The sequence below is a fragment of the Muntiacus reevesi genome, chromosome 4 (genome assembly GCF_963930625.1).
Source record: "Muntiacus reevesi chromosome 4, mMunRee1.1, whole genome shotgun sequence".
Classification (NCBI taxonomy): Eukaryota; Metazoa; Chordata; class Mammalia; order Artiodactyla; family Cervidae; genus Muntiacus; species Muntiacus reevesi.
In genome coordinates, this window is record NC_089252.1 from 104,128,381 (window position 1) to 104,147,200 (window position 18,820).

The 18,820-nt window shown below is 43.9% G+C and overlaps 1 protein-coding gene across 1 annotated transcript in view; it reads right to left on the reverse strand.

The window, feature by feature from the left end:
* CACNA2D3 (calcium voltage-gated channel auxiliary subunit alpha2delta 3) overlaps nucleotides 1–18,820 on the reverse strand; it is an 838,234-nt gene that overhangs the window by 85,255 nt on the left and 734,159 nt on the right. The window lies entirely within an intron of this gene.

Sequence of the window (18,820 nt, forward strand, 5' to 3'; positions counted from 1 at the left end):
TTTGCCATATCTGCATACCATCAAGGCTTCCCTGGTGGTTCAATCAGTAAAGAATCTGCTAGCAATACAGGACACCTGGGTTTGATTCCTGGGTCAGGAAAAACCCCTGGAGAAGGAAATGGCAACCCACTCCAGTACTCTTGCCTGAAAAATCCCCTGGACAGAAGAGCCTGATGGGTTACATTCCATGGGGTCTCAAGAGTTAGACATGACTTAACCACTAAACCATCACCATCACAGTATTGTTATTTATCTTTCCTCACTTTTTTCTTTTGCTGGAATACCTACAGTAACTTCAATCCACATAATGATATCTAGTAAAAGAAATGGAGAAGGCAATGGCACCCCACTCCAGTACTCTTGCCTGGAAAATCCCATGGACGGAGGAGCCTGGTAGGCTGAAGTCCATGGGGTCTCGAAGAGTCAGACACGACTGAGCGACCTTCACTTTCACTTTTCACTTTCACGCATTGGAGAAGGAAATGGCAACCCACTCCAGTGTTCTTGCCTGGGGAGTCCCAGGGATGGGGTCGCACAGAGTCGGACACGACTGAAGTGACTTAGCAGCAGCAGCTGCCTCCAGCAAGGGGCCAAGCACATAGATGGCCCGTTTGTAAATGCTTACTTTTTTAGAAAAACTGTTCAGGTGATAGCATAGTCAGTACCTAGCTAGCTAGATAGATAGAAGAGCAACATCAGTGTGAATTATAATCATACCCAAATAAAGGTTTTTCCGTGGCAGTTCTCAACACATTAGAACCATAAGGGGAACTTAAAGAAAGTGTTCTGATGCCTGGTACCTTCCCCCTCCAGAGTGGGGGGGGGGAAAAAGTGAAAGTGTTAGTCACTCAGTTGTGTCTGACTCTTTGCGACCCTGTAGACTGTAGCCCACTAGGCACCTCTGTCCATGGAATTCTCCAGGCAAGAGTACAGAGTGGGTTGCCATTTTCTTCTCCAGGAGATCACCCCGACCCAGGAATCAAACTCAGTTCTCTTGCATTGCAGTTGGATTCTCTAACATCTGAGTCACCAGGGAAGCAACCCCCCTCTCCCCCACCCCGCACCACCCACACACAGTACCATTTAAATCAGAATTCCTGCAAGTGGAGTCTAGGCCAGCTATTTTTAAAACATCCCAAGTGATTTGAAAGTGCAGTCAAATTGAGCATGGCTACTCTACAGGTCTTACTAAAGACAGTAAGTTGTCCATGGAGGAACTACAATATGAACCATTTGGTCAGACTACAGCAGAATCTGCTCTTCCTAGCTCTGGAGAAAATCTCAGAGAATACCTGTAGGAAGCTGATATTGAAGCCTGAAGATAGTCAATGCAGTTTCAAATGAATCTTGTCTTCCAAAATGCCTGACAAGCCATATCCCTATTGGAGATGAGCCAACTGAGGAAGCTGTAAATCAAGGTGCTGGCTGGGTTTCTGGTCAGATCCACCAGCAGGCAGGGGTGAGAGTGTGCCCTGGATTTAAGAAGGGGCTTGGACCAAGTATCTTTGGTTCTACTAAAGATAGGGAGGGATGGCAGAAGGCTGACTTCCTTGCAGAAGGCCTCAGGACTGCTGAAACATTTAATGACTGGTACTTAATATTTTCGCAGGCCCAGGTCAGCAGTCACAGCAGGCTTCGAGACTCCACAGGATAAAAGCAGAGGCTTCCCTGAAAGAGTCACCCCCTGGTGACCTTTCCATGGTGTTTCTAGTCCAAGCAACTCAGAGCTGCCCCTGGCCCACCCATCATCTACTGAGTTCCCCTGTCAGTCACCCGTGCCCTTTCTGAGCACCCGCCCCATTCTCTGAGGGAGGCCCCATTTTCACCTCTCTAATGAAGCGAGCTGCTCCCTCCTGGGTGTTTATCCATCTCACATACTTGCAGCCTGCTATCATCTGCCCCTTTCGGTCTGTACCCCAGCTCCTCAGAGTGCTTTAATCTTGCCTCATGAGTCAGTCCCTCCATCCCATTAATCATGTGTGTTGCTTCTCTCTGATCTCCCTCCAGCAGGCTGCATCCTCTCCCTGGTCCTGATGCCCTAAACTAGACACTGCTTCCCTCCCTCCTCATTCACTCCCTGTCTGGGCCATGAGGTCGATGCCAAAGGACTCCCAGACAGTACTGACTACAATGGATCCGCACTGTTCCGCCCTGTTTTTGTTGCCCACATCCCCTCCAGCAACTTTGGCTCATGGTTTCCCACTTCTGAGTTTGTAGTTTGTTCACCTACAAGTTAATATATGTCTCATAGAGAATGGGGCAGACTTGGCCTGGGGGAGTTGACAAGAACTTTGTATCAGATAAAGCGAGGAAATCTGACTCATAGGAAAAGAACAGAGGAAAGATGAGACTTAAGTGCAGAAACAGCACAGGCAAAAGGGTGGAGCCTTTTAAAAGACCATATGAATGGGAGTGGGGAACTTGGTCGAGCAGGCTGAGGTCAAATGGCAAGTGTCCTTGAACGTCAGGCCAACAAACCTGAAGAGTACCCTGTAGGTCAGGAGTTGGCCCAAGGGCCAAATTCACCTCTTTTTATCAATAAAGCTTTATTGGAACACAGCCTTATTTGCTTATATACTGTCCAGTGCAATGGCAGCATTGAGTGGCTGCAACAGAGGCTGAATAGCCAACATAGCCTAAAATGCATACTATTTGGTAATTTACAGAAAAAGTTTGCTGGGACCTGCTTTAGGGCCTGAGGAGCCATTAAAGATATTTCAGTAGACAAGTGAAAGGACCTCAGATCCGTATTTTAGAAAGTCCACAATGAAAGCCTTGAACAAGAAATACTAGGGAAATGTCATGGACAGTGGGAGACGAGAGTGAGATGAGTTGAGTTCCTCAGTCACAGCCTCTGGGTGCATCTGGCTAGTTATTTAAGTACAAACTGATTTAAAGCAAAAAACAACAAGCAAACAAACACCAAAAGCCCTTTAAAAACCAGAATAAAAATTCCCCATCACAAACAAAAATGCTTAAGGGCATCCCATTCCAATTTTATTCAGAAAAACAAATATAAGCTTACACAAACATAAATTTAGCTTCTTCTCACTATTTTCATTTTTTGTTCTTTTTTTTTCCTTTTTTCAACTTTTAACAGAAAAAAAAAATCATCATTATTTTAGCAAGTCCTCCCCCTCTTCCTCCACCCCCACACATCCTAAATGGAACCTGAGATATTTGTCATGCCCATCTATCCTGTTCTTTCAACAATTCAAGCCATAATGGTATATTCTGATTCAAGTCAATCTTGCTAATTTAATAAGAAAAACACGGACTGAAATGGTTTTAGCGGAACCCAAGTCCCAAAGAGAATGCAGAAAATTAAAACACCATTCCTGGAGTTTGAAATTTTTTAGACAGTCCAGAAAATCATCAACATATTTCTCCTGGGATTCATGGTTCTCCTAACTTTCATCTGATTACAAAGGCTCCATGGTTCCCTATCAGGAACTTTTAACACAAGGATGGAGACAGGGTTCCCTTTCCATAACTGCACCTGGTGGTTCCTTACTCACCTCCCAGGGACAGAACAGACCTAGAAAAAAAGTGTTCCTTAAGATACTTCCCAGCACCCTAATATTGTGTAAGTTTCCTAGAACAATGACCCTAAGATACCGGGATGGTCTTTGAAAATCAACAAAATAGCAAAGCCATTTTTACGAGAAAAGCCACCCCAAAGAGCCCCAGAGCCTTTCATGTGAAATATTCAGGCATCAAGAGCATTGACATTTCATAATTTGGCTTCAATTAGTCAGTTACTATTCCTTAACACACCTCAATACTCTAAAGTATACCTGAGTACTCATTTTCAGCTTGGCAAAAGAGACTACAGAGCTTCCGTGTAATCCTTTCCATCCAGTCTTCTTTTTTCCCCAACTTTCTAACATCCTTTCTATTTTTCCCCTCCCTCTCTTCTCCCATGTTTTTCAGAAATCAGGTATGAGCTAGGTGCTCAACGGATTGAAATGAAGGCATGAGAGATGCAACAGCCAGGGATGGAGGCCTGGGGAGGGCAGTCAAATCACTGAAGAAAGGATCACACTTCAGGATGCTCAGAGCTGACAGACAAGAGCACAGAAACATGCAGGCACTTCATTTGCAGAATGTCAGTGATTGTTGTTCAATCACTCAGCCGTGTCTGGCTCTTTGCGACCCCATGGACTGCAGCATGCCAGGCTTCCCTGTCCTTCACCATCTCTCGAAGTTTGATTCAAGTCATGTCCATTGAATCAGTGAAGCCATCCAACCATCTCATCCTCCTTCTCTCCATGCCTTCTGTTTCCCAGCATCAGTCTTTTCCAATGAGTTGGCTCTTCATATCAGGTGGCCAGGTATTGGAGTTTCAGCTTCAGCATCAGTCCTTCCAATTAATATTCAGGGTTGATTTCCTTTAGGATTGACTGGTTTGATCTCCTTGCATTCCAAGGGGCTCTCAAGAGTCTTCTCCAAAACTACAGTTCAAAAGCATCAATTCTTCAACACTCAGCTTTCTTTATGGTCCAACTCTCACATCCATACATGACTACTGGAAAAACTACAGCTTTGAATATATGAACTTCTGTTGGCAAAATGATGTCTCTGCTTTTTAATATGCTATCTAGGTTTGTTATAGCTTTCTTTCCATGAAGAAAGTATCATTTAACTTCATGTCTGTGGTCACCATCCAGTGATTTTGGAGCCCAAGAAAAGAAAGACTGTTAATGTTTCCACTTATTCTCCATCTATTGCCATGAAGTGATGGGACTAGATGCCATGATCTTCATTTTTTGAATATCCAGTTTGAAGCCAGATTTTTCAATCTATTTTACCCTCATCAAGAGGCTTTTTAGTCAGTGGTTAGTACACTGGAATTGGGACCAACAGCTGACCTCAAAGGCTCCAGTCCTACATTGTCCAAATTGGTGGCTACCAGCTACATGTGGCTATTTAAATAAAAATTAAATAAAATTAATAATTTAGTTCCCAAGTTGCATTAGTCACATTTTAAGTGCTAAATAGCCACAGGAGACTAGTGGCTACTGTACTGGACCCAACAGAGTCAGAACATATTCATCACCTCAGAGAGTTTACCTGGACAGTCATCACTGATAACAAGAACACAGTAGAGGAACTGAAGACTGGTGTCCCTTGAGAATTAAAGGTAACATTCCCCACAGATCTGTCCAAGCTACCCACTCCCTGGAGGGGGAAGAAATGAGGATGACTTACGTATGAAAGATCTAGAACAGACAGACCTGCCCATGTGAGAAGACCTGGATTTGCAAGGGGAAGCTGGTAATTAGTTTGAGAAAAACCCAACGAAATCAATGCAATATGCTCAATGTGGCTACCACCCCCAAGATTTATTTATTTTGCTTTATAAAATTTGAGAATACAAATTACATTTCCAGTGCTATTATATTCAAATGCATTCAAGATGAAATCATGCATGCATCTCATATCAGGTTAACAGACATGCATTCAAGTGTAATCCAAGACTCACCAAAGAACAATGTTACATGTAAAATTAGAAATAAAATAACTTTTTCATATTGTATTCATTTAGAAATAATTTTCTGTGGGCTTGGCCTCAACTTGCACTCCTAAGAGCACAAATCCGGTTTGTAAAACAGTGCTCATCATGCCTGGCATGCAAGCTCACACAAACACCCCTATCTCCATTTGCCCAGTTCCCCAGTCATGTGATATATTCACATACAAATCCAGGAGACAGAAAAATAATCCTACTGCCATCAACAAATTATAACCAGGAAAATATTTACCAAGAGCTCTGGTTGTGAACCCTGCTTCTAAGACAGCTAAGTACCCTTGGGTACATCACTTCACTTTTCTGTCTTCTCTGTCTCTACAAGGAAAGTCACATGAACAGAACTTTTGTGGGATGGGGATAAATAACACAAAATAAAATTACGTGTATCAAAACTCTAAAGGTTTGACAGTGTTGTCAACATTCATATGATGATTTAGTCCTAGTTTCAATCCTTTATGTGTGTATTTCATCATCAAGTACACTTTTCACCCCAATATATTGATACTCAACAGAAAACTCAACCACAATAAATTCATATTGTCCACTACTACCAAGGTCCCTGAGGATGTAATGTTAGGGGGTAAACACCCTATAAAATTATAATACATTGGTGGGGGGAGTTGAGGGGGAGGGCCACGTGAGCACTGGCAAAAAGAAGCAAAGAACAGAAGGTAAGGATTCTTTTTCAGCTGAGCAAGCCTGAAATGGATTTTTTTCCCTTCAGGATTAATGAAAGATGTACTCCACTCTTCAAATCCTATCACTCACCCCTTTGAGAATTGCGATCACTCGTGCATACCCAGGACAAAGCTCGCTAGATCAGCATCCAGAATCCAAGAGTTCTTGTCCCCGACACTGTCACTGTCGGCTCCGTGTGCTCTCCAGCCAAGTGACCTGCTCTCAGAGTTTCCCAAGGGACTTGCTACTGCCGGCATCGCGGGGCCAGTCATTTCACCCCAGTGCTTAGGCAGAACATCAGGTTCCAGAGCTTTCCTGGGCTGGCTTGGCCCACATACAGGAGTGTTTTCTCCTAACCGATTCCAACCCATGGGTAGGGACATGGTAGAAAACTGTATTCTTATTAGAGAAAATAAAACTCTAATAAATTAATAAATATGTGTAAGGATTTCCTCTGCATTTCATCACTTGGGAGAGAAACAAGTTTTCTTAAAACCCAAATTCTACAAGTAAATACTGGCCATACATTCTCTCAACCAGAAAAAGAGCTCCTTACTGGTCATATTTCTCAAGCAGGGTAGTGTCTCTCTTTACACTTTGTCCTCAGCCCCCCTCTGACAGAGTCCCTGATTTTTCCTTCCTTTGTGCCCAACAGTAATGATTGCTAGCAGTGACAGTAACAAGGCATGGCACATTTGGATTAAAACTTGCCTTAATTAACGGTCAACTGTCATAGATGTTAGCCAAGCCACATTTGTTTAAATGTTTTCTTCTGTTTGTTTTCAAAATAGTTAATTGCAAGTAGAACTAACAATGAATCTGAATGTCATTTTTTTGGAATATTTCATGATTAAGTGGGGTTTGGAAAAAGGCCACTGTCCTGCAGTGTTGAAGAAAAGAACCCTAACCTTGCTTACATCAAGTACAAGCCCATTCCAGGGGTCTGCTAATGTCCAGGATAAATGACTTACCACATGAATAACCATTTAAAACTGTAATGTGAATTATGACATAACTCATCTGTTAAATATTTCATGTGAAGATTTTAATGAATTGCATGATGGAATGTTGGACAAAAAAGACAACTGAAATCCTGGGACTAATTTGGGCGAAACTGAGAACAGAGTATTCTCATGGAAATGAGGGGGAAGAAAAGGCAGCTGCATTTATGGCCCCCTGGGTGTCAGACTGGCAAGCCCAAAGGCTTTCTTATAAGATTATAGGGAACCAAGAATGATCAGCAACAATCTTCTGAAAAATATTTAGATCAAAGCCATATTTGTTTATTATAATCTTGATAAAGCCCAAACATTAATCTCCAAGGCATGGTATTATTTCCGAAATTAGGGGGAAAAAACATTCTCACAGCAGCAGACACACCTCACATTTTAGCCTATGCCAAGTGAAGAAATACAATGATAAAAGGGGAGGAGGTATTTTAAATATAACCCCTAACCGATTGCATATTTCACTTCTGAAGTACACCCCGTGGTGCTGGGGTGGAGGGGGGTAATCTTTCTTATACATGCTTTTAAGTAACAAAGAGCTACATGATGTATGTCTGTGGTGAGAGAGAGGGAGGGGAAACAGGACTCATTATCACTCGATTGACAACGCGATAGCAGAGGACTGTCTTTGAAGACTCATAGCTGCAGAGGCTTATTTTAATCTGGAACCATCCCCACCCACTGTCCGTGACTGACTTCTGGGAATGTGTGTAGGAAGGCCTGATCCTTTCGCCTACACATTTCTTTCGTAATCACTTTGTTTTTGTCCTGTCAGAGCTTCTTGGGAGCAGTCACCTTCAGTAAAGTATAATAAATGACAATTATGAATGTTTCCTCTATTTAGATTCTAATTACTTGACAGAATCAATGTTGAAAAGAATTAGCAGGGCCGTGGAATGGAATAATAATTTTCTTTTCACCCCTGAGGTAATCTGGAAGCATTTTTCCAGACCTCATCTAAAGAAACCTATATTCCCTCAGCTTTCTAAGGCCACTGTAGTTGGCATCGAATAGTTTTTGTCAGATCATTTTATGCTCACAAAACTCTTTGAATAATATTATTTCAATAAGGTTTTCAAGCCAATACATTTTTAAAGTCAATTCCCATCCTTTCAAACTTTCAGAATAAAACATTTAAGCCTCAGGCTTCATTGTATTTTAATCAGGGTTACACAAATCAATGTCCATTAAGAAAATTATAAGTTTCCAAATTATAGCTCCCTAGTTAATAATTTCTTATTAGGTCACCACCTAATAACAGTTACCAAAGAGATTATAACAAAATCAAGGGTCAGATTTCCAAACATTTCAAAACCCATAATAGAATGGTCACATATATTTGCCAAACACCTCTGACCTGGATGTTGATGACTGTATTTAATGCGAAGCAGCATTAAAACATCCATATGGGAATGTAAATTGGTGTAGCCACCAAGGAGGCTCCTTAAAAAACTAAAAATAGAGCTGCCATATAATCCAAAAGTTCTACTCCTGGGTATACATATGGAAAAAAAAAGAAAACACTAATTTAAAAAGATACATGCATGCCAATGTTCATAACAGCACTATTTACAATAGTTAAGATATAGAAACAACCCAGTCCCATCAACAGATGATTGGTTTAAGAAGATGTGGTGTGGGTGTATATATACACATATACACACACATACATACATACAATAGACTATTAGTCATAAAAAGAATGAAACATGACCATTTGCAGCAACATGGGTGGACGGAGAGAATATCATACTAACTGAAGTAAGTCAAACGGCAAAAGACAAACATTATATGATATCACTAATATCTAGTTTTCTAGTAGAATCTCAAACGTAATAAAAATTTATATACAAAACAGAAACAGGCTCACAGATATAGGAAATAAGCTTATGATTACCAAAGAGGAAAGGAAAGACAGTGAGGGATAAAATAGAAGCATGGGATTAACAGATACGAACTACTAAATATAGATTAAATAAGCAACAAGGCTTTACTGTATAGCACAGGAATTACATTCAATATCTTGTAATAAACTACAATGGAAAATAATCTGAAAAGGAATATATATAACTGAATCACTTTGCTATTCACCTGAAATGAACACAATATTATAAATCAGTTAGGTGTCAATAAAAAAACCCCACATGTATGGTTCATGGAGCTGGGGGGAGGTGTCCAATGACTCTGATTCTCCAGCTCATGTTCTAGGGCACAGAGAAGGAAAGGGACACGTCCCAGCACACCAAGCTCATCTTAGGAAGCCCTAGTCCATTCCAGACCCCCTAAAACTCAGATCCCTTCAGGAGTGGGTGGGAACTGTGGTGAATGAGAGCACCCCTGTGCTGGTGTCAAGGGAGCAGCTCAACTCAGGCCAGCTGACGCCCCGTGGGAATGTCATCTGGATGCTGCCAGTTATTCCAACGCTGCGTGAGAAGCTGAGAACCTAAACATAATGCAGAGATGATTCACTGAAAAATTCACAGCACTCCGATAGAGTTACCAGATAAAATATTTCTGATTTGCTAAATCTGGCAACCCTGCACTGAGGGTCACATGGCACATCCCAGGCAATGACCTGGGGTGGCCTCTGTTGCATATTCAGACCTGAGGGCACTGAGACAGCTTGCATTCTGCAGAGAAATATCAGGACTGGAAACCAAGGTTGCCTCCTTCAGCACAACTTTCATGGTTTTACTACTTACTTCAGAAAATTCTTGACCAGAAAGATAAGGCTATAAACCAATAAAAGTACTTCCTGATTTACTTGAGAACTTTCCCTAAATCAGTGCATCTCAACAACAGACTAAGAAAAAGAGAGGCCTCAACTAGGGAAACTGGTCACTTATCAAACAACTCTTTTGATTTATCAAGACTTGAGAGGCACACCATTCTTAAATTAACCCAGTCCCAATCAGATCCCCACATTGAGAGACCCACCCAGACTCCAGAACACTATCACCTGCCCAACTTCCCTTTCTGGGATACTAGTAAGACCCTTTCAGGAAGGTGCTCTTCCTGAGATAGGGAATAAGGCTGATGTAGCTTGGTCCATGGACTCTTCTGATGGTCTTCTTGTCAACAGTCAAACTGACTTTATTTTGGTCAAAGCATTAATGTATATTTGGTATTAAATTATATTATGTATTATTTATTGTGTTTTATTCCTAACTGGCTAGTGTTAAGCTCCTGGAGGGCAGAGACTGTTTGTTTATATCTTTATTCTCTGTACCCAGAGAAGTACCCAGTCCAGGTATGTACTTATGATACAAGTCAAAGGTATGAACAGGCAGTTGGGTTGCTGTTGCGCTGATGGTGACATCAACTATTTTCAGACACTTTTCTCTCCTAGGAGACCTACCCCTGCCATCCAGGTATCTTTGGCTCTGTTCTGAGGGAAATGAAGACCCACGAATAACTTCTCATAAAAGGATGGACATGAGATGTGAACAGATCTGTGTTTAGGACATATCTGCAGGTGAAGGTGGTGGGCAATGTGGTTTGTGTAAAGGACTGGTTAGGAGTTGGTAGCATTCATCCAACAAGGTGAGAGATGATGGACTTCCGCCCAGAAAGCAGCACCTGGGATCAGATGGTGAGGTATACTCTTGTTTCTAATCTCTCCTGACTGATTGAAGCCTGGAACCTTGAATTTTTGCATTGGCACATAAACCTCACCTGTGTCTTGCCAGATACCATCCACCTTTTCAATCTCAAGTGTCCATCATTTCAGCCTGGTAAATTTCAGCATGTTTTGATTTTGCTTGTAAATGAATTATTTCATGAAACATGTTTCTCTGCTCACGAGGCATGTCTTTAAATTATAGAAGACAGTATTAGGGAAGTATTCAATTAAGAGGGAGAACTTATAGGGTGAAAATCTAGTGACCTGGTAGGGGTAGGGAAAGCATTTTAGGCCACATGCAAAGTTCCAAGCTGAAGTGTCTGAGATATAATCTTGAAGTGTCTGAGATCTGCATGTCCAGTGCAAGTGAAAACAGCACATTTCCTCTATCTTTATCAGATAACAACCAGGACCAAACAAGCAGGTTCAAACAAAATCTGATGATCATTCTGGGGACAGCTCCTCAGAAGCAGAATTACCCTCTTGATGGTGGGTGGGTCAATAAAACCACTATTTCAATCACTATCGAGTGGCTCCATTTCATTTGACATGGAAAAGATGGCAACAGAAACAGTCAAGGGAAAGACCACGTGCTCATGAGTGTGCTCATGCAGAAAGGCAGCCTGGAAAGGCAAGACCAGCACACCCCTGGGCCTGGTTCCCTCTCTCCATCCAGACACCCATTCCGAAGTCAAATCCGTGGGTGGCGATGTGCTCAGCCATGGCCGACCTGGACAAGGTCCTCCCACAATAGCTGCACACCAGGTGATTACGAGCAGGGAGGGAGAAGGGAATGGGAAGTATCGATGAGCGGGTTGGACAGCATTTTGGAGAAATTAAGCCTTTTCTCCCCACTCCAACCTCTTGGAATCTCAAGAGCCTGGAATATTTGGGAATTAGACATGGGGTTAAGGATACCAGTTTTGTCCCATAATTTAATCAGGCAGATGTTGGGGATGGAAAAACCATCTTCTGTCATTAAATGATTGCTCTCAAACACATACTTGGCAATATTCAAGTCTCTTATTTGGGTTCCTGAACTGGCTTTTCAGAACAGACTGCACTGGTCATGTTCCGGTGCGGGGGCAGGGCGGACCGTGGGGCAGGGCGGGTGCTTCCTTTTCTGATTTGGCAGGAAGTTCAAATCTGTCTCAGCAGGGTAGATACCACTGCAGATAGAGGTCTTAGGGGTGAGCCAAGCTGCCTGACCTCAATGCCCCTCTACTTGGGGATGTATCCCTTCTCCAAAGGTTCCTTGGCACCCAGGAGCTCTCAGTAAAGGCTGACTGACTGAATGAGCACGCAAATGCACTGTATTCCAGGCACTAGGCAGTTAATCAGTTGCCTCCCGAGCTTTCTTTGAGGGATAACACTTTGAAACGCAGTTGTTACCAACATTCCTCCCAGAGTTTCCTGGCACCCCCTGGCTCTTCTCCATTCCCTCAGCTAAAGCATTCCATGCTTAGGGCCTCGGGGAAGGGAGGGAGGTACAGAGGAACTCAGAGTCAATTCTGGATTTTTGATTCTCCGAGGCTGAGGCCTGGAGGAATCAATCTCAGAATTGAACGGACAATATGGCAACTGCCTGGGCCAGTTTCTTCTCTCCACCTGCCTCCAGCCCCTAAACTGACTGCATGGGAAAGATGATCTGACTGGAAAGCGAAGAGACTCCAAGGGAAACCGGAGCGCTGGGGGCCCAAGGGAACGACCTGTGCGGGGGATGTCCTCTCCCACTAGTAGCCCGGGACACTGGAACTCAGCCACCCCACCCCTGACACTGCTACCAGAGGCCACAGACAGAAAGCCCAGCCCGAGGCTTCCTGATGGCTTGTCAGTAAGGCCCAGGGTGCCGCAGACTGACTCCAGGGCCACCCTGGGTGGCCATGAGGAGGCCATGCATGGCACTGACCTATAGTTGAATCTCTGACACTGATATATTGTGCATCCCTTCAATCTGTCTGCTAAGGAGCTGCCATCCCTCTATCAGAGGCCCCAGATTAATTTCATTTCCTGGTCTGGACTCCTTATAGAATCCAAGTTACCTGCAAGGACCCTGAGCTTCAAACCACTGTAGAATGTTTCATCTTTTTTGATAAAAGTTAAAGAAGCTGGACCTGATGTAATCTTAACTACCCAGAACACTCACAACTCCATTGAGAGTTTGTAAAATATGAGGATTTGATAAAATCCTCTCAGGTAGATATTGTTACTATCACCTCTGTTTTAATTCTGAGGACATGAAGGTTTCTGAGTCGTTCACCTAGAGGACATGGTAAAAAAAATTCTGATTTAGAAGATGGGAGGGATCCTGGGGGAATAAGATCTGAACCCAGATCTTTGTGACTTCAGAGAAGTTAAAAACAAAAAAAACAAAAAAACCTAAAACAAATGACTAAGGGGAGCCCCCAAAATCACTCAAAAAGAGTATGTATTTAATGAGTCTACATGCATGCTAAGTCACTTCAGTTATGTCCAACTCTTTATGATCCCGTGGACTGGAGCCCACCAGGCTCCTCTGACCATGGGATTCTCCAGTCAAGAACACTGGAGTGGGTTGCCATGCCCTCCTCCAGGGGATCTTCCCAACCCAGGGATGAAAGCCCAATCTCTTATGTCTCCTGCATTGGCAGGTCAGTTCTTTACCACTAGTACCACCTGGGTAGAGAAGGCAATGGCGCCCCACTCCAGTACTCTTGCCTGGAAAATCCCATGGACAAAGGAGCCTGGAAGGCTGCAGTCCATGGGGTCGCTAAGAGTCGGACATGACTGAGCGACTTCACTTTCACTTTTCACTTTCATGCGCTGGAGAAGGAAATGGCAACCCACTCCAGTGTTCTTGCCTGGAGAATCCCAGGGACGGGGGAGCCTGGTGGGCTGCCGTCTGTGGGGTCGCACAGAGTCAGACAAGACTGAAGCGACTTAGCAGCAGCAGCAGCAATACCACCTGGGAAGCCCTTAATGAGTCTATCCCTGTAGAAAAGATTAACATCTGCTTCATATGAGATTGGTAAAACTACGTACTTTCTCATACATTTTACTCTATGTTTTGATTTTTCTTTCTGTTTCCTGTGAACTGATCAGTTTCCTGCAGGTCAGAGAAGAGTTTCTTAGGTGCTCCTGGCAACTGTCAACACCTCCAGGTCTTTGTGCTTGCTGCCTCTTTCTGAAGAAAGAAGACAGCAGAGGTGGCTCCTTGAAAACAGCGCAGCGGCCAAAGGAAACCTGTACCCACCGCAGAGTGGAGAACACAGCCTTGTCTCTTAGGAGGCAGATGATAGAAGAAACGGCCCAGGACATGCAGGGCTGCAGGAGCTGGTCCCAGTAACAGAGGACACACACTATGAGCCAGGCACCCGACAAACATCCCACTTAACTTTTCAGCAGTCTCTGGGAGAAGATTTTTTTTTTTTCCATTTTAAAGATAAGCTGTAGGCGGTTCAATGACTTAAGTAGGGCCACACAACTGCTCGGACTTGATGGAACTGGGATTTGAGCCCACAAGCCTGACTCAGGAGCCTGCTGTCCGGTTTCCTCCGTGGTTCTCCACAGGACTACATCACCCCCTAGGGGACTGTTTGGGAAGTTTGCAGTTTGAGTGTCACAATAACTGGAAGGCCTACAATTCTGGAGACAGCCCCCAACAAAAAACGGTTCCAAGCCCCTCAGACTTCAAGTGCTCTGCCTGATAAGGATGTGCTTGGAGAGCACAAGCTGCAGCTAGGCCTTGAACTGAATTCTGTTTCACATCTAAACACAAAGTATGCCTGGCACATGAAAATTTTTACAAATGCAACCTCAGTCCTGTGAAAGAGAGAAATCAACACCCTCTGTCTTGCCTGAAACTTGACTATTTCAGAGAATCCCATCACCAAGGAGGCACAGTTTGTAGTTAAGAGGGCCACAGAGCAGCCACTGCATTCACAGAGATTCCATGCAAGCTTCCAGACTCTTTCTTCCGTCTCTTCTTATAGTTCTGCCCAAATATTAACACACTAAAATGTGTCTTATCTTCTTAGGAATTACTTTTATTTCTTGATATTATAGTGGAAACATTATATAGATTATTTTGGGGGCAGCATGTAGGAAAACAGGCTATATTTTCTATGTATCTCATTTTGGGACAGTAAAGGGAATATTCCAAATTATGATAAAGAGGGATCCTTGGATGAGATAGAACTGAAAATTGTCCTGGCTTCAGTTTCTCCTCTGCTACTGAGTCTGGTGATTATTTCTCCTTTACTCTGCATATCTCCCCCGCCCCCAACTAGCCACAGAAACTCCCTGCTTTTGTCTGCGGCTCCCCTATCTTGTCTTGCCTTGAAAGCATAGATTTAGCTAGGCCAAACCTCACATATCGCCATGGCTTTCTCTGTGCTTCCCTTCCCGTTTATTTTGGCCTCGATCAAGGTGCAGATATTGGTATCTGAGGCTCAGCTCAACGGATGGATTTCCCATCTTGGAGGTGGGCGATAAAGGAGCAGTTCCTTCTGTGGGTGAGAGAATCGAGGTCCTAGATAAGGAACTGCTTCTCTTGGGGTTGCTTTGCTTGAGCCTGGAGCTGGGCGAGTGGGTTCTGTTGCTGGCAGGTTTTCTTTTATCAAGCAGAACTGTCTCTGAATTCCAGGCAGGCTGTGCAAGGGAATGAAGCTGTGCAAACTGCTCTTTCTTGCACAAAGCATCTTAATTATAATTATTGTCAGCACTTATGTCATTGCCTTGGGAGATGAAGAGGGAAGGAGGGAATACACTGCAATTTCACAGCATACACCAGTTTTCCCTAGAATGAGGAGGAGGGTTTCAGAGAGTAAAAGAGCAAGGCACAGAGTTCCCAGTAGATTAAAAGAGGCCTTTGTAGTGGCTGCATCTGTACATTAAAATAAATCTCTCCTAGCACTAAAATAACATCTACATTCATTTGGGCCAGTGCCACGTTCAGCATTGAAGAAATTTGACAAAACACTGCTTGAGCATGTTGAAGTTTGCCAGCTCACAACAACACAAGAAAGCTACCTCAGCCGCATGGAAATACTTCTCTCGGTTCCCTACTTTCACTTATGACTCCCATTTTCCGGCTGCACTTAAAAGAGAAAGACTGCCCTTTTTTCAAGTGCCAACCACTTAACGTGGCCCTGAAATGGGCAGCAAATTGCCGCTGGAGGTGGTAAACTTCAAGAGGAATCTTTTTCTTTTCCCCTAAAGGAAAACACTAGAGAGGCTTCATGCGTGATAAAGCCTTTAATAGCTAGAGAAACATTATTTGGGGTGGCCCACAGGTAGACGAGACATGAATAAAGCCTCGTAAAAACAATTACTTCTACCCAGAGCACAGTACAGCGGATGAGCTTGGCGGGGGCCCTGTTTCCAAGAGAACTGCAGGCAAAAGAAATCTTCTATCTACGACCCATCCAATAGGATGGATTGTCTGGGGCAGAGACCACGGCTGCTTCTGGGGAGGGTGTCCCTTCAAAATCCATTCTGAATTTCTCTGAGACCCCGAACAAAACCACTGGGCCGTTTTCTTCAGACTGCTTTCTGATGCTTTATGGCACAAGGAGACCTAAAATAAGGGCCCGTCCATTTGTCGAGAACGTTGCTAATAGATCCTGATCCCAGTGCAGTGGCACAGATGGGAAGATTTGCACAGATTTATAGCTGGAATGGTGGAGCGGACCATTGAACCCAAACTACTTATTACACAAATGAGTAACTTCAAGTCCAAAGAAGCTAGCAACTTGACTGAGATGATTCAGAGATGGCCCACACTGATTCTAACTCCAGCTGGGCTGGAATAACATAAAGCTGCTGCTTTTGCCAGCTGGAGATGTGTGTCCCTTTGGGGGTGAGGGGTTGCAGAGCCCCACTCCACTTACACACACCCACTCCTCTTTCCTTCGGGGACATGTCTTGTCTCCAATTTCAGTCCATATGGTTTACATAGGGTTTGCCCCCCACCTCACAGGCACAGGAATGCATCCTCCCCCCGACCCCTACCATAGTGAACAGCATCCACCCAAGCTTTGCCAATGAGAGCCAGCCCCAAGACTTTAGACTGAAACTTTCAGGAAAGAGGGGCTTTTCTCCACTGAGCTTGCCAAGCTGATCAGAAGTGTGCTGGAAGCACAGCATGAGGAGGGTCTGCTTGAGAACAATGCTGACACAAGGACAAGTGAAACAAGAGACTAAGAACCCTGGTGACTTCATCTGAGCCCTGGATCCAACTGTACCTGAAGCCAAGTATGTTAGTTACTCAGTCATGTCTGACTCTTTGCAACTCCATGGACTGATGCCTGCCAGGCTCCTCTGTCCATGAGATTTCCCAGACAAGAATGCTGGAGTGAGTTGCCATTGCCTTCTCTAGGGGATGTAGCCAGATACAGCTTTCAATTTTTTAGTTAAAAAAACAATGAAGTTTCCACCCATCCCAACCAATCAAATAATCAACTTCCTTTAATTTACTAACTTTGCTTAATGTGATAATAAGTTTGATTTTTGCTGCTTGCAATGGATGGCAGTTTGACAAACACAGCTATAGTCTAGGTTGGTGTGTCCTTCTGATGGGAGATGGGCAACTTATCTTCATGTACAGAGATCTAGTATATAAGCATGTCCACGCACAGACAAATACTATCACCAACATAGACGGCAAATCTGGGACACCTATGCTACCGTTCCTGACTTCATGTCAAGAATAACTAATGAATCCTGGTACTCCTTCCTACGGAACCTCACCATGCATCCAATGCAACCCCCAGGCAACCATGGCCTGAGTGGGGCCACGGTTGTGTCTGGCACCTGGCACCACAAGCATTTGCGTGGTGCCAGGTCATCATGACCATGCTGGGGCTCGTAGTAGAAGCCTTACATGGTCCCTTTTCACAGACCAGTTAAATAGTCAGAGTCCTTTAACTGCTCTCAGTAACCACATTGGATAACGAAGAAGGCAAAAACATGCATGCCCATTAAAGACCTGGTTGCTAACCTTTCAGGAGTATCCCTTCTTCTCATGGGCAGTTATCAAGAATCTTGCAATCTTAATACAGGGAGAAAACCACTCAGTTTGTTGGGCACTCAGGAGATCACCTGGAAGAGACCCTAGGCTCACACCATACCTAAACTTTTCCAGGTAAAAAATTTCCTATCTTACCCCATCACCAAGACAATCAAAAGAAAAAGAAAAAAGTGGGCATGTGTGTTTGGAGCAGGGGAGGGTCGTGGTACAAACAGAATGACACTCTAACTTGAGGTCACAGGAAGGTCCAGGGTATTGATGGATGATATTCTTCCATCAGTGGATGCTATTTAATTTGGCATCACCATCTCCTCCTTAGGTGGCTTGTCCTGCATTGAAGAAGAAAAGCTAAGTCTGCATTTCCCAGAATCTCCCCCATGTGTGACTCTGGATTAGCGTTTGTCAACCAGAAAGTGAGTGCTCAGTTTAGAAGGTGGCGGACAGACAGAGGCCACATGGCTTTGGAGGCAGTTGCAGGCAGATGTGCTGGAAGACGCGCAGTCTGAAGCAGCTTCTATGTGAATTCTTAGACCCATCTGCATGGAAGCTTCTTGACCCTTATCTCTCTACCCTTCAGCAATTATAAAAGCTTCTGATTCCCTGTATTTAAGTCCCTTATACTTGGAATACCTAGAGAAGCTTCTGATCCTAGGACCAAGTCCTAACTGATAGATGGAAGACTTTCTATTTTCACAGGGTACAGTCAGACCTTGCACACTGCTAGGTCTCCACCACCTCCACACCATGAGTAGGGTCCTTCCCCAGGGCACCAGACCACTTGGGGGGATACTGAGCATTCAGGATGCTGGGATCCATGCTGCTATCCCATAGACACAATATTCTTCTGCAAATCTTTGGCAAAAATGCCCCAGTCCTACCCTGCATTGGTAGGAAAGTCCTACCCTGCATAGGCAGCCCAGGCTGACTTTGCAACTCCTTTGCTTTATCTCCATCCAGCAAGTCCCAGCTAC